The following is a 16,525-nucleotide window of genomic DNA, read 5'->3' as shown; positions in this document are numbered from 1 at the left end:
AGTTGATCTCAACAACCCTCTTTTGTTTTGCTTCTTTTATTTTTGTCTGATGGAAATTTAAAAAAAACATCAACAACAGAACCCTCCAGTCTACAAATCACACCTCATAGAAGAGCCTGAAGCTTCTGAGCTTCTGACAAAGATTGGAGCTAAGACATTTTATAATTTTGGAAGTAAGGTAAAAGTTTTTTTATTTTAATTTGTGCATTTGTTCATTTCCTTCAACGCAGGAGTAGAAGAGAATTGTCTTAACTGTCATGGGAGAGCAGGGAGAAGGGTGAAACTTGCTGCAAAGGTAGCAGTATGCACCCAAGGAGCACAGGACTTTCGCAGTCCAGCTCTTAGACCTAAATTTGAGAGATTTAGCTGTAGTTCACAGTTCTGCCTCAGATTTGGCAAGTGAGCTTTGACAAGTCTCTTAATTACTGTGGGCCTCACTAAACTGCAAATAATAATTCTCCTTTGTCTCATCTGGTTGTATGTGTAACATTTTTAGGCATGAGATCTGATGAGGGGGTAGACAAGGAGTTCTGTGCTGCTGGGTTGTCCCCAAAGGAGGGATGTCAGCACAGGATCACATGGGCAGGAACGCTCAGCTGGCTACAGGGGGAAGGTCTTTGCTATAAGTGGCCTAGTACTGTAGGCTGCTTCTGCCACTGACTGACCTGCATGTTTTTCTGGGGAAAGTTGGAGTGTGTGGCCCACTGAGTAGTCACCCTGGGTGGCTTGTACCTTGGCTTTTGAGTTGCTGGTGCCACATTTGGCAGACAAGGAGATGGGGATGCAGTGTGTTCAGCAGGGCATGAAATGCATTGCCTTGCTGGCCTGTTGTGTGTGACCAAAGGCTCAGGTCTGTGGGTGGCTGCAGCATTTGAGGCTGGCGTCACTGCTCGTGCTCATGATTCACCTGAGCTTCAGTACTGCTCAGTAGGGAATATTCATTTCCTTTTGAAACTCTCCTCAGGGAAAAGAGACTTCACCAAGTGAAGGGAGGCCTTCTAATTCATACTGTCCTCACCTGAGACCACCTCCAAAACAAAGAACCTGACTTCTCTTCTGGCTTTGTACACTGGAATGGACCTTGAAGCCTGTGACTTCTCAATGCAAGGTACTAGTTTTGTTCTGTGATCAAACTGCTCTGTAGTAGGACTGGAGAGAGTGATTTTGGCTCTCCAGAGCCTTCATTCCAGATCCTAGGGAATCGCTAGCCTATGAAGTTTGAAGAAGCGGTGGGAAGTCAGTGGCTTAGGTGGTAAACGCATGGTGGGATGTTGGTTTGGCTTGGGCTGGCTTACAAGTAGGACTGGTTTGCCCCTGCTATCACTGCCCACCTCTGTACACACACCCAGCTGACACAGTGGAGTGCTGGTTTGAGCAGCTCATTCTCTTCACCTCCTTCTTCCCAATGAGCTGCTGTGCAGTATTAACAGTTGGCTAAGCAGTATGCACAGGAGTCCCCTGGGTAAGTATTGTGTGGGACAGTTTCTGATTTACTTGTTCCACGAAAGGAGTTTGAGGTTGTCTGTGGTCATGGTGGGTAACTCAGAGAGGTTGTGAGGGTGTGGGACTCTGTTTCTGAAAGCTATTTTACTTTCTTCTCTGCTTGGCTGCCATCACAGCTTCTCTGCAAAGAAAAATATGACACAACAGGGGGATAATATATGTCTTCTCAGTGGGTTGGGGATTTGGGAGTTACCTGGTGGCACTGTCATACTGCTGCAGGTAGAAGGGGCTGAGGATCCTCACTGTGTCTTCCCTTGCATGACATCACATGTGCTCTGTAGGGCAGAGGGGTATTGTCAGAGGCCCTCTCCATGCTGTGCTGACATCATCAAATGCTCATGATGCCTGAATGAAGATCAGCAACTGAAGTGCCTGAGGGGATTCTGTATCATCATGTTTCTCTATTTTTTGCTGCTGTGCCATAAATGATACCTGGGGCAAAGCAGTGTGTCCAAAACTGTTGCGAGTCACAGGTGCAGCTGAGACCTGAACTGGAAGGTTCTAGGTGGAGGGACTGTATTGGCTCAGCAAGAGGGGAGATGAGAAAAGTCACAGGGCTCAGATATTGGTCTGGAGCTCCAGCTGTCCCTGCTGACTCTGTGTTGCACAGAGGAATTTACTGAGTGCCCTAGCCCTACCTGAAAGAGCAACAGCCATGATACTCTAAGGCTCAGTTAGGTCTTAGTTCTTGCCATGTGCTCCGAGCCTACAGACCTGAGTGCTTTCGCTAAGTCTGCCAGTAAAGAGTGTACTTCAGGATGGGATGGGGGTGAGCTGTGCCTTCCCACACCTTCCTAGTGCTGAAACACCTCCAGCATCTGGCATGCTTTATTTGGAAAGCCTGGTTTTGAACTATTAATGTAGCAAACTCAGGCTTTTATCCCTGTATGAGCTGCTCTGGTGCTTGTGTCCCCTTTTAGAGCAATGCCTTCCGAGGCCTCCAGAGGCAAGACAGCTTCCCAATAGGAGCTCTGCCTGAGGGAATAAGGTAAAGAAACATGAAGAGCCTTGAGGGTTTATCAAATAAGAGACAGATTCTCAGGTTTGACTGCAGCAGGTGAATTTTCCACCAAACACCCTTATGTGCCTCTTTAGAGAGGTCCAACATTCAGGGGGAAAAAGTCTGCTGAGGAAGCTGCCTCATAGGTTCTGGGTGATTTTTCCATCACAAGGAGCTTTTCCTGTGACCCCTGTCACAGGCTTCTTCTTGTGTAGCTCCTGATATTAAAAACCCCGTGTTGGCCATCTGACCTGGACCTGGGATGAGCAGAACCTCTGAGACAAGAAGGTAAGAGGAGGAGACTGATATGTCAGGAATTCTTTAAGTGCTGATCCTTGAGGTTCAGGTTCTTGCAAATCAGTTATCCTTTTCCATGTTTGTCTCCTACCAGTACCTACTGGTATGGGTGCATTGCTGAGTGTCATTCAGGGGCTGCATTCTGAGGGACAGTAGCTCATTAGAGACAATAGAAATACTTTCCTGGACTGCAGCTGTTGGTCTCCCTGGTTCTACAAACATCACTGCAGTGAAGGAGATGCATTTAGCCTTTCAGGCATGTAGCTTTGTGATCTCTCGTGCTCTGGACTAGAAATTCCTGTGTTCCTGTCTTCAGCCCTAGAGCGAGTTGAATGGCTTCTACTTTCAAAACAAGCTCAATTTATGTTGGGCTACAGAGGCTGTTTGCACATTCTCCATAGCCCATCCCTAGGCTGTGATTGCTTTTTCACTGTTTATAAGAACAAGCTGGCTGTTTAGTCCTAGAGCTATAAGGGTTGGAGGGAGTTTTCTTGTTCAGTTAATGAAGGTAGACTTTTATGCAGGGGGAAAAAAAGCTGAAAAAAGTGTAGGAAAGGGATTAGAAATATCTGCTCTGTCTATGTTTGAATTTGCAGAATATTTCCCCTTGTTTAAATCCTAAAGTAAAGCTAAGTTTGGGGGTTAGCTTGGACTGGTGGCATTATTTTTGCTAGGATCCTTGGGATTACTGCATGGGCAAAAGGGAATGAGATGGGAACATTGCCTTCCACAGAAGTGCAGCTGGGCCAGCCCAGCCAGCCCTGACGGCTCTGATCCTGAGCTAGGCTGGGGAATATGACACAGCCTTGCAAAATCATTGTGGAAATTTACCCACCTGTGTGTGAAATCGACTTGCCTACCTTTGCCAGGAGGAGTTTAACTTGCCCATTAAAATACACATCTATTTATGTATTACATGTTCTGTGAGAGAAATTTTTCCCAGGCAGTTACAAAACTCAGTCTAGACTGTAAAGTGTGGCATCTGGTGGTAACATGGCATATACATATATCTGAATACAGGCTCTCTTGTATCACCCTGCTCAGGAGTTAATAGCACGTATCTGGATTACAGCGAGGCCTTTCCGTTTGCAGCACACAATCCTTGGATAAAGGCTTGGCCTGGTTCCTGCCAGTGCTGGTCTGAGTGGGGCTCTATCCTGCCTGCTTCCATCTAGGTACAGCCAGCAGACATTTCCATGCTGCTTGTCCTGACCTGTGGCCCCATGGTTCAGGTAGGCTGGAGGCAGCCGTTCCCAGGCGGAGCTCTTCCGGCAGGGCTGAGTAGAGGGGAGGGAAGATGTTAAAAGCCTGTCTGGGTAAGAACAGGGTTGTCACATCCATCTGCTCAGGCCCTGACGAGCAGCTGATCCATATTGTTAACATATTGCCTGCCATATGGGCTAGCTCAGCTCTCCAGGAACGCTTGGGAGACCTGACCTCTAGTGTGACAAGATGTGAGCATGAAGGACGGGTTGACAACAGCCCTTGGGTCTTGGAGTGTGAAACCATGTTTCAGCCACTTCCGCTGCCTTCCCCTGCACTTATTCCCTCTGCCTCTGCCCGCCTCACTCCCTCTCTTCTGTCTCGCTGAGGGTTTTTTCCCTCCCTCCTCTGTTTTCTGCATCCCTGGTCTGCGCTAGATCAATGACCTTCACTCATAACCAGACTGGACAGTTCTGACTCCCTCCCCCGGGCCTTCGATCAGATGTTTTTTTGGCGGCTGTGGAAAGCTGAATGGGGGGGAAGTCAAAGGAGGGGAAAGAGGATCATGTGCTTGGCAGGCCTTGTAGCTGTCCTTACCGTATCTGGTCTGGGAATGGGACTGAAGACTGATCCACTAAGGTCCTTAGCACCTCCTGCTTACTTGGATAGCAGCGGATGCTCATATAATCTTTTGATGGAGGGTGAAGTCCACCAATGGGGTCTAAGGTCTCAGATGCTTAGGAAAGGGCTTTGATGCCAGAGTTCAAAGAGGAAACATAAAGCTATTGAGAGAAATGGAATGAGTAAGTTCCAAAGTAAAGGTAAGGGCAGCCCAAAGCCCTTCCAGAAGCCCTCCAGTGCCCAGCAGCTGGTACTTTTGCACCTACTCATGAGGGAAAATAGTTGTTCGAGGGGCAAAAGCTGAAGAGGTGTTCTGGCATCGAGGAAGTCGGCTGAACAGGATCCCTCCCAATGCTGAACGAGGCCTGACTACAGAACCTCTTGTGCAGTTAGGTGCAAGCACATATGTTTGCATATATGGAGCAGCTCAGCCCTAAAGAAGCCCAGGGCTTCAGTGGGGGCTGGCAGTTGCCTGGGTGACTGTCACACTGGAGACCAGCCTGGCCCAAAAATTCAGATGGATAAAGGGATGTTCAGTACTGGAGGAGATAGGAGTGGGCCAGGCCTTCATGGGTTCAGACCTTGCTTTCCCTGTCACCTTCAGTCATTCTTTTGAATTCGTGATGTCCTCGGTCTCCTGGAACTGCTGCTTATGCAGTTGGCTATCTCCTTCCTAAGGCTTCTGTCTTCACAGTTGAAATCTATAGAGGTTAAATCCTAGTGCTGGGGAAGCAAGCACCAGTTTTACCATAAACTTCAGTGGCATTGGGAGTTCAGCCTTGGCTCCTCAGAAGGGGATTAGGATGTTTCCCAATATTTTTTTCCCATCAGCTCTTTCAGACCTGCAGGCATGACTCATTCATCTTTTAGTGTCTCCAAGTAAGGGTTGCCTTTTTTCTTACATGCCTGTCCTGTAAAAATCACTATCCTCCAAAAAGCTGAGATTTTGCCCTGCTCTTCATAAAGGTTTTTTGACCTTGTTCAGATGCTTTAGTTTCTCTCCTTCCCCACATACCTGCAATTGCACTGATCTTTAATAGTGTTTATTTGTAGAGAGGAACCCACTGAAATATTGCAAAATAAAATACAGTGATGAGTTGTGGTTTATTTACTCAAGCTTCACTGATGTAACAAACCTGATTTTATGTTAATAATGACTCAGAAGCAGAGTTGGGAGGAGAATCCAGATCTCCTGATTCCTTTAACCATCCAACAGTGTTTCTTCCTGTCCTTAGATCCAACAGCAGTTCTCTGAGCTGGGATACAGGTAGAAGTTCTGTGACACCCTGATGAAACAGCTGGCTGAAAAAATAATAATAGCGCTTTGCGGGTTTGCAGGGTTCCATTAACATTTAGGAATACATTCAGCTCTGGTAGGGACTGCATGTACACCATCCATCTGCCCATCAGGCAGCTCTTCAGCCAGCAGGGACGCTGACCTGCAGAGTTCCTCAAGGAAAACCAGTTGGAAAGCACTTGGAGCAATCAGTGCTAAGTATGCACATGAGTGTTCGAGGGAAATGCATGTTCAAAATGTAGATCATAGAAATCTGTAGATAAAACCAAAAAATTTTAAAAATGAACAAATAGTGGAAAGTGAATGGTAGCTGTTCTCTGATGTCTTCTGCTGGGGGCTCATTCCAGGGCTGGTGCTCAGCCTATGGGCAGTGCTGGAGGTGAGGCTTATCTCACTACTTGAGCTGAATATGGAAAGGCTGTTTTAGCATATTGCCTCTGACAAATTATGTGGTAATGCTGAGGCTCTTTTTTGTTATTACTGCAGTTATATATTAACTATTAAGAGCTACAGGTAAGCCATCTACTGATGTACCAAAGCTGCATTTCTTGTCAGCAGAACTATCCTGATTTTTGTCAGGGCAGCTTACAATTTGTCCCAGTGTCTTTCTTGAGATTCTTGCTGAGTTTGTCTAAGCTGTATGTTGATAGAACATACAAGAGAAAAGGGGAGAGGACAAACTGCGGTGAGTTTGAAAGTAAAATGAACCAACAATATTGCTAGCCTTGTCCTTCCAGAAGTTAAAAACTACTCCCCTCCTCCCTGCAATTATAAGACTTAATAATACCAAGGTTTCTATGGTTTGGCATGCACACAGATCACATTTCAGGTTGCTGTGCCCTGAAAGTGGGAGAACAGAGGGAGCAAAGGGAGGGATAGCACTGTATACACATGGTTGTACAAAACAAAAATCTTACATAACTTGCAAGATCTCAGACTTTAAGAAAAACATGAAGGTTTACAAGGTTGACAAGAGTTGTTACATAGGAGCAATTTCTACTTGATTACCATGTCCCTGAAGTATGGTGATCTAGAGAAAAGCCTACTCAGGAACCTGGTTGCCATCCTTCCTTGCCAGGGCTAGTTACAACAGGAGCTGAAGCCAGTTATCCTGAAAGCCAGGAATGATTTTTTTGGTAGACTTGTTCTACCTGGGGCTATCTGGCAGTGGAACAGTGCAGGTCCTACCTGAGCTGGTCACACATGATATGGAGCAGAGGGAGTTTGTCCTCTCTACATCCATATTTGAGGAGCTAGGAACTGGACATCCTTGATCCCTGATACAGGAATAAAGTGAGGAGAGCTGCTTGGCATCTTCTGCTGTAGCAGCACAGCCCAGGGCTCTGGCTTTCCCCCCAGGAGGCTCCTTCCTTTGCCCATGACACTTTTGTATCCCTGGCTTTCCCAGCCCAGAGAGAGCTGCTGGACCATGAGGGGTGCTTCCGTCAACTGTCCCTGACTTCCTAGTGCTCCTAACCTGTGGGAGACTAGCTGGGGGGAAAGAACAGGTATCCTTCCCTAGAACTGAATATCCAGGCAGAGCCTGAACAAGGAACAGAGACCATTTCACATGCATTTGGAGAGCACTGAGCTCTCAGGCTTTTGGTCCAAATTTTGAAAATCCACACAACGTTCCTCTAGCAGAGTCGCCTCTCCTTTCTCCGCTGCAGAGAAAGGTGAAGGTGCTTCCCAGGACCCCACCAAGTCACCACCAACTTCTGTCCTTCCTCTTTGAACCCTGCCACACTGGCTGTCCTCCCATTATCCTCTTCTGCCTGCTTCTTCCTCATTCCCCTGTGCCGCTTTTTATGGGTTCACCAGAAAGGAGGGGTGATTTTTCTTCACCTTGTTTGCTTCACACCATTACTCCCATCTGTTCATCCAGGCTCTTAGTTCCTTTGTTTTTCAGAGTCATGTGGATTTGGGTGCAATTTACACCTGTCTGGGATGCTCTTCTGGACAGTGCTGGTATGGGAAGGAGGTCTGGTTCACAGGCCAGCACCAGGGGTAGGGGAAATGTGCATCTTCAAATTAATCAAAATTTTCTCCTCCAGAAATGCTAATGGGGGAAAAGCAATTAAAGCAGCCTGTTTTTTATTAAGTAATCTGTGTTAAGAGCTTGTAATGAAGTTTAGTGCCGTTGTGACTCAATATTTCAGCTTCATCGGTTTGAGTCAAAACAATCCAAAGTGGGAAGGGAGCAAGGAGGTGAGGTGCTCCCCAGCATCTGTAGTGCTGATTCTTCTTTCAGCTCGTTCTTGCAGATTTCCAGTGTAATGCATAGGAGACCACTCAGTTTTTATCCTGCCCAGGATGAGAAAGGGAACTTTAAAAACTGCCACACAAACTGGACAGCTTCTTGTTTAAAATACCTACTCTCAACGTGAGGATGGCTGTGGCCCCTTGGAACAGACTTTGCCTCATTTTTTGGGGTAGTACAAACACCAGGTTTTCCATAGGGAGCAGCAAGAGGACAAGGGACAGCAGAAGTGAGGTGACACTGAGCAGCAGTGAGATGCTCCCAGCTGAGTGCTGCATGCCTCTGAACAGGTTTATAAACCTTTTCTAATGTCTGGAAAAGTTTTAGCTGCCACAGGGCAAGGATGGGGACGATACCTGCCATTCCTGTCCTCTGCACCTCCAGGCCTGTGTTTGCTCCACTCTGAACAGCACAGCCCTGTTACCAGGGTGACAAACTGCTGGGGGCTGTGAGCAGCTGTGGAAGCAGCCCATCTCCTTCTCCTCTTCTTCCCCCCACTCCCAGAGAAGGTAAAAGAAAAAAAGGGACAAAGTCCCTTTAAAGAACTACATGCCAAGCCTCTGCTGTCCTGTTTTATCTGAAGTCCAACCGCATGTTGTTCCAGGGCCGATCCGCTTTAGCTAATTAATAATCTGACAGGAGCCACCCAAGGGATTAGCTGCTGAGACGAGCTAGACCAAGCCCCCAGCAAATGAGCCCCACACTCCTTGGGGACTCAGAGGTGACTTTGGGGGGCAGGGGGTTGCACCACATGCAGAAGGGTGTCAGAGCCCTGAAGGGGATTTATGGCATCTGGGAGGGTGAAGGGGGAGGTGAGGGGTTACAATTTATGAGATGTAAACTAATAAATCAGTTAGCTGAAGAAGGGAAAGGGGGAAGCACCAAATTAAAAGATAACGTCTTAAAGGAACAGCGTAAATTGATGGTGCTCCCTGTGGCAGGGGACGTTGGGAGAGTTCCCAGTGCAGACCAGTTGGAGCTTCCTCTGTGCTGGCTACCTGAGAGAGAGGAAGAGAGAGACTGCAAAGCAGAAGAAAAAGGGGTATTGATGGGTATTGGGAGGAAGAGAGATGCATCTTTTTGTAGTTTATGCAAACAGTTGATGGTTTGGCTTTTGTGGCAGAGGCCACCTCTTTTGATCGCAGAACACAGGGGCTGTGGTGCCCCTGGCCTGGGAGAGGTTGGGGGGTAAGGGGGGCTTGGTCATCCTCTGCACTTAATTGTCCCATTCAATTAGGCTTTCTGTAAGGGAACACTTTGTTTTCCTACTACTTAAATGTGATTAGTGGAGAGGGTCAACTTGGAGCAAGACAAAATTACTATCAGGAAAGCTGTCTCAAGACAGTGTGATACATTTTTTTCTCCAAATTTGCCTCTTCACTGAGTCTTCAGGTGATTGTGAGGTTTGGAGTTTGCTCCTGAAGAAGGTTCTTGGTTTTGTTTTTGAGCCTTGTAGAGGTCTGGAACTTCCTAGTGGTGAAGGTCTATTTCAGATTATCTTCTGATTTCAGGGGCCATTCCTGCTGGGCAGGGCAGTGCCTTGGGTACAGGTTTTCCCCTGCCTCTTCCATTGCCCAGTCCCAAAGCTGGTTTGTCTTTCCATAACAGTCTCTTCGGGTGCCTTGAAACCTCTCCTGGTCCACAGTTCTTTCTGAGAGTATGCCGAGGCCACAGCTCTCTCTAAGGGCTGCTGTAATGCAAATGGTAATGCAAAATGGGATTTCCAAAAGCCGCCTTAGGGTGATTTGTAATCCCTGCCCCATGACGGTGCTAGACACAAGCTGATGGAGAGGGGCCTGTGTGAGTCCTCTCTGTAGAGCCAGAGCAAACCTCTGAGTCCTTGCCAAAGGCCAAGCTTTTGGCATTGTTCCTTTCAAGGGCAGGAGACTCCTTTATTTCTTCCATCCCCACCTAGCCTGCAGCAGACCCAGGGCAGCACAGGCCTGGCAAGTCAGGCAGTGGCTGTGAAGTGGCCGGCTGTCCCAGGAGCCAGGTGAGCCCCTCTTGCCCCACCCCACCACACCTCACCCCACTCCATGTTCTGGAGCCAGCCCAAGGCCCTGCATCGAGTCTGTCGTGAGCCACAAGCAGCCCTGAGTGGTTGCTGTTGAGTGCCTCTTTGCTGAAGAAGTGTTGGGATCACGTGGATGTTGCCCTGGGGGAGCACAGTGCTGAGCCTGTGGATTGCTCTTCCAGTGGGACAACTACATTAAGCCAACAAAACTCAGCTGACCACAATATATTTCCATCTAGAGAGCTACCTTGCAGCTTGCTGGGTGCCCCACACAGACATGTTGAACTCAGGTGGCTTCTTCTTGTGATCTCAAAAGGTAGAGAGTGGAGACAGAGCAGTCCTGTGTCATGCTGGAGCTGAACTGTGACCATGTGACACCTTCCTGGGGGGCTCTAGCTTGGGCCTGGGCTGCCAGAGCGGTCTGGAAATCTCCTGCCAGCACTGCAGCATCCCATCCCATCCCATCCCATCCCATCCCATCCCATCCCATCCCATCCCATCCCATCCCTCATCCTGCTGTACTTGGGCAGTCTCATGGTGGAAGCATGTGGAGAAGCTCTTCTGGAGGCTGGGCTTGCAGTCACACTGTTGGAACCTCTCATACACACAGCCGTGGTTTGGCCTCCCTCCTGCAAAGCTGCCAGTAGCCCACACTGCTCCTGACCAACATCATTAGTGTGGGTATTTATATTTCATTAACAACATTAAACCAAAATGGCATTAAAAGCAACACCAGTGATAAATAGCTTATTAATAAACAGGGAATGGGCTGTACAACGCACAAATTCAATCCCTTCCTAATATGTCTTTACCACTAAAACCAGCCCTTTAACTCCTGCTAATCTGGAGAAATTTAAAGGATGTTTTGGGGGTGAATGGTACTCGGGGTGGGGGCACACAGTGTCATATCGTTTGGTTCTTCCTAAGGCACCTGACTGTGGTGGGAAGATGTAGATTTCTCAAAGTGCTGTTGTATTTCCATTGTTGTGTGGGACTTGTTTGGTTGTGTTTCTAGTGTAATTTTGATTGTGTTAAAATAGCAGTAGTATAGAAAGCATGAAACAGAAAAAAAGCAGAGACTGAAGATTCAAGTGAGTATCTGCCTTTGATTTTAGTGTCCTCTCCTCTGTTTCCCCTAAACTCTTCCACACCCCTGCTGGTTTGGACAGGAGCATCCACAACAGCCACCAGCACAAAATCTCTTGCTTGCACCAGACCCAGTATCTTTCAGTGATTTCTGAGGATAGCCAGCCTTGTCCTCATTCCTCCCTATGTGTTTATTCTAGGGATTAAGAATGTTAAAAATGTGGCTTTTCTTGTAAGCTTGTCAATCAGCTTACTATTTTTATTTTCTGTTTTTGTTTGCCCCCAACTCCTTATTCTGTGAAATTAATTCCTATGCTTTATCCCACCCTAAGTACAAAGGCTCTTTTCTTGCTCTTCCTGCTCCCTCTTTCCACAGAAAATTAAGTAACTCAGAAACTTGGATGAATCTGGAGTTGAAGGCCCCCCCTAAACCACCTCCAGGTTTCTCAGTGAGGTTCCCCTCTCCATACACCTCTTGGGCACCTTTCCAGTGGGAGGGATGAGGTGTAGGGCTTTGCCTTGTTTCATCATTCTCCTGCCATGTAGCACAAACTGCTTCCTCCTTTGCATCCTGTGTCCAGTTCTGGCCCCTCAGTTTAGGAAGGATGTTGAGACACTTGAGCACGTCCAGAGGAGGGCAAGAAGGCTGGTGAGGGGCTTGGAACACAAACCCTGTTAGAAATTACTGAGGGGTTGTTTAGCCTGGAGAAAAGGAGAGTCAGTGGTGGCCTTATCACCCTCTACAGCTTCCTGAAAGATGGTTGTAGTCAGGTGGGGGCTGGTCTCTTTTTCCATGTAGCAACAGACAGAGCAAGAGGACACAGTCTAAAGGGTTTCCATTAAACTGCACCAGGGGAAATTTAGGTTGAATGTTAGGAAAAAGTTTTTTACAGAAAGGATGATAAAGTGCTGGAATGGTCTGCCTGGGGAAGTGGTGGAGTCACCATCCCTGGTTGTGTTTAATAAAAGACTGGATGTGGCACTCAGTGCTATGGTTTGGTTTAGTTTAGTTAAGATGTTAGGGCATGGGTTCAGCTCGATGATCTTAAAGGTCTCTTCCAGCCTAGTGACTCTGTGATCCAGACACACTCCCTTGCTCTCAGGGCATTTGGGTCCCCCCACTCTGCTACAAGCAGTGTCTGCTCAGCAGCATGTGCACCCTCCACCCCAGGCATGTTATCTCCAGAGGCAGCAGGGCAGCATCAGGTCCTGGACATGCTCCTGTACCATACTGCCTGCATAGGCATGCCTCAGTGGAGCTTCCAAAGACTGGGCAGCTCTTGAGTTAGTCACGCTCACTTGTGTTGCTCTGCCTGAATGTACCTTACTGGTTTAGGCTGCAGTGCTTGCAGGTTTTAGACAGTAACTTTGTGGTCTCCCTGCTTTGGACTGATACACTGACCTCTCAGCTTGCATCATGCAAGGGATTTTTGTGGAGAATGAGCCCTCTTCCCCAGCCTGATTGTGTCTGAGTTGGCATCAAATGCAATTTTCTGTACTTCAATTCTAAGGACAGTGATAGTCCTGAATGTAGGATTTGAGGTGCAGCTGGCATCTTTCTGCTTCCTCCTCTCCTCATCCTTAGGTTCTTCTGACACAGTCCAGGCACAGGTTGGATGGGGAGCACAAAAAGATTGCAGAGCTGGCTGGAGTCACCTCCACGACCTGCGTCTTCCATATGATGGAAAGCAACCAGAACCAGAGCATGAGACAGGGAGTTTTATCATTTGTTTATATGTTTATATTTGTTTATATGAGCAATATCATGGGTCACATGTCTCTTGGTTAGCTGAACTGTGAAGCGTGTGCCCTGGCAGAGGCATGTAAGAGAGGAAGATCAGAACCTGCCTGTTCCCACTAAGCTGATTGTCACAGGGTCTGTCCCTTAACTGACATGAGCACTAAGATACTCGAGATACTCAGATGTTCAGAGCAGGGACGGGAGGGGAGGAGAAGGGAAAGATACCAGGCATCAAGACAATCATGATATCCCAGAGCCATGAAGGGAACTCAGAGGCTGATGTGCATCAGCATCTCTTTGTCTCACTCTTGCCACAGCATTGAGGATAAATAAAAAGTGCCTGATGCTGCTTCCCTTCTGTGGTCCCAGCCCCAATCCTAGGGCATCCCTTCCTGCAGAGAACTTGGCAGAGCAAAGCCAGGGTCAGGAGGGAGAATTGGCTGTACTCAAATCCTTTCTTCAAGGGGCTTAGAAGGACTCAGAGTGGGAGATGTGGTATGGGAGCGGGCCATAGCATTGGGTGAACATCTTGACTGTGGATGGACAAAGAGCACAGAGAGAACACAGGAACCTGGGATCTGCTTAATTGCAGGTGATATGGATTCCTCCAGTTAGCAGAAAGGGGAATAGATCAGACAGAAATGCCCTGCACAATTAGTAGCCATGAGTTGGCAAGGAGAGGGTTTCTGAGCTTTTGGGCTTTTCACCCTGAAGCCATTCTTTGAAGTATCCCTGAGGAAACTTTATTAATTGTCCTGTCCACTGGGAAGACCACCCCTGCCCAAGTGGCAGCTGGTGCCACTAAGGACGGTGTCAAGGCTGCTTAGGACTGAAGGTGACAAAAGTGGCCTCTCCCTTAGTCCTTCTTTCTCTATTACTGCGCTTCCTTTGCAATCTTTTGGAAGGATCTCTGCTACATATGAGTTACTGTCACCTGCCAGATCTTGGGCTTTCTCTCCCCTGCGTAACAAGGATGTGATGTCTTGAGCCCTGCTTTTCACTATGGAGAATAGCCCCTGTGTAAGGAACTCTTGGGTGGAAGGAAGCATAAGCTTCCCCCATCTACTGTTTCATAAGAAATTGTTACATGCTCCTGAGAGGACCCTCTCTGCCACTTTGGAAGGTTATTGTGGAAGCTGTCTCACATCAGGTCTCACATAGTGTCTGAGGGCTAAGGGAGCCATGTCCTGTTTCATACACTGACAGTATGAGAACAAGCAGACCTGAACTGGTGCTCTGTGTCCCAAGGGTGGCTTCCCACAGGGCATAGAGCCATGCTGAGGGGGAAGGAGATCCATACCCAGCTCCCAAACTACTGCTATTAGTGCCTGCCCCAGCAATTCTGCAAACTCCACGAGCTGTCTGTTCCATTGCAGCTCTCTCTGTGGAGTGTCTTCCCTTGGAAGGAATTTTAATCAAACTTGACTGAGGAGTGCTGAAAAAACATGAGGAAGTAATTACAAATATGAATTTACAGCCTCCTGGAGTACCTCCCTCCTTCTCTCTCTTTGCATAACGCCTGTGTTCACCCTGTTTCCTACCATTACCAGTCTCATTCCTCAAGCCCTCCTCCACTTCACTACCTCTGTCCAAACCCCATGTGTCAGATTTGTGACCCTCAGTGCTGCCACAGAGAGAAGAACAAAGGTAGAGCCAGTTGTGGGAAGGATTGTGGCCCTTGCTTTTTTCTATGAGGCAACAGTAAGCCAGCAGGAGGACAGTCCCAGGAGGAAGTTGCAGGTTCCCTGAAGGAAATTGGCTGGAACAGCCTCCCTGATTGTCTGTGATTTCCCAGCTAGATAGGCCCCAGGAGAGGGGGTAGGCTGGAGCAGGGTGGAATCAGCCTGGAAATCAGGATGGGCTGGATGCTTCCTCCAAAAGGTGTTATTTTCTCATGTGTGCTGTTCTTGAGAGTCTTTCTTTACTTTTATTTATTTTCATGTATACAGTCATTATTCTGGGAAGGCTCTTAGCTTGGCTGACTGCAGGATCCATAACCAGTGCTTAGGGGTGGTCACACATTCCAGTGCCATTCACAGGTTATGTCTTGCTGTTGTTTGCTCTTGCTCTCTGATTCCAGGTTGTGTCCTCCTTTTGTTCCACATGGGCATAGAGTGAGTCTGTGTGTTGCCTGTCTGGAATGGAGAGCTTTCACTCCAGAGACTGTGAGCCTTTTGCAGAAGGGAGAGTGAAGAGAATTGTGTGGGTGAGATGCCAAGCCCAGTCCAGTTGCCTTGGGCAGGAATTAAGGGGCAAGGTGTGAACTGTGTGTGGGGGTAGCAGAAGAGCTAAACTAGTCACTTCTTCTCTCATCTTCACCTTGCTTTCTTCTTAAAGCAGTAGAAGAAATGGCTGGCAAGTTACTAGGCACTTGGAATTCCATGCGACTGTTCAGACAGTTGCTAGCCTGTGTAGGGATTAGGAAGAAATGTTAATCTCTTGGTGGAATTTAGAAGAAATGGGTAAATTTGTATGGATGATCCTTTACTTTCAGCCTGTAGTAGATGTTTTTTTTCTTTTTTCTTTTTTCTTTTTTCTTTTTCTTTTTTTTTTTTTTTTGAGTGTTATGCCCTAGAGGTAATTTATTTTACTTGGCCCTAAGGGGGCCAGAGAGCCAACTGTCCCAATGCAAATAGGGGAGGTCATTCCCTGCCATTCTGGCAGGCACTGGTGCAGGGCTGAACAGAAGGCTCTGGAACCCTTGGGCTTAGATGTGTGATTCAAATCTGAGTTTGACTGGCTGTGACTCTCCTCCTTTGGACAGTGAAAAGAAACCAACCCCAAATGCTTTTCCCAAATCTGCTATCAAAGAGGCTGCTATCATGGCCCTACATTGGGCTGTTTGGTGATGAAAGAGAGAAGGGGGAGTAGCATAAGTACTCCCTTGGGATCCCCTCTTACACTCTCATTTTCCTGTAACCACTTTCATTTTTTTGGCTAATTAAAGACTCTGAGCAGTTTTCTGCCTGGGGGGTTTCTTTTGTTTGGTTCCTCAGCAATTAACTTTTTTACTGAACAAAGTTTTGATTGAGCTGAGGCCCATGTCTTGATTTAAAATTTCTCCATAGCCCTATGAATCCATGCCCTTTCCTATCCCATCCGTGGCTCTATGCCACTTTCTCTTCCATCCCAATTCTGTCGTCCACCTCTGTGCTTTCTTCTCCACCTTCACTCTCACCAAGGCCCTTGTTCTGCAGAGAAGAGGAGGACCCAGGAGCCTTTTTGTCCCATCTTCAGAGGGCCTGCTTGTTCCAAGTTGCAGAGGCTTCCCTCTTTTCAGAGGTTTTCCCATGACAAAGTCCCAATGGGCTGGGAAGAACCTGAACTGCAAGACCAGCCTGTCTGTAAGCAGCTGTGCCTGTTCTGCTCTGGTGTCTCAGGGTTTTTGTGGGCTCAGTTCCCTCCTTGGCTGGCGCCTAAGCCCTTTACCCAGCCCAGCTGTCCCTTTCCTCACATTGAGAAGGGCCACGGGCTCCTGGATTCCCTTTGTAATCCATGGGGCT

At 47.6% G+C, this 16,525-nt stretch overlaps 1 protein-coding gene across 6 annotated transcripts in view; it reads left to right on the top strand.

Moving 5' to 3' along the window:
• CASZ1 (castor zinc finger 1) overlaps positions 1-16,525 on the top strand; it is a 198,344-nt gene that overhangs the window by 34,109 nt on the left and 147,710 nt on the right. For 3 of the 6 annotated variants that reach the window (XM_014259237.2, XM_088066620.1, XM_014259236.2), the window contains exon 2: positions 965-1,108. The exons of the other annotated variants lie outside the window; for them this stretch is intronic. The gene's annotated coding sequence lies outside the window, so the exon portion shown is untranslated. The remainder of the gene's footprint in view (positions 1-964; positions 1,109-16,525) is intronic. 6 annotated transcript variants of the gene reach the window in all.

The sequence above is a fragment of the Pseudopodoces humilis genome, chromosome 24 (assembly GCF_049639895.1).
Source record: "Pseudopodoces humilis isolate 2021_Gansu_Grassland_sample_001 chromosome 24, ASM4963989v1, whole genome shotgun sequence".
NCBI classification, from domain to species: domain Eukaryota; kingdom Metazoa; phylum Chordata; class Aves; order Passeriformes; family Paridae; genus Pseudopodoces; species Pseudopodoces humilis.
This window is presented reverse-complemented; position numbering and strand designations above follow the sequence as displayed.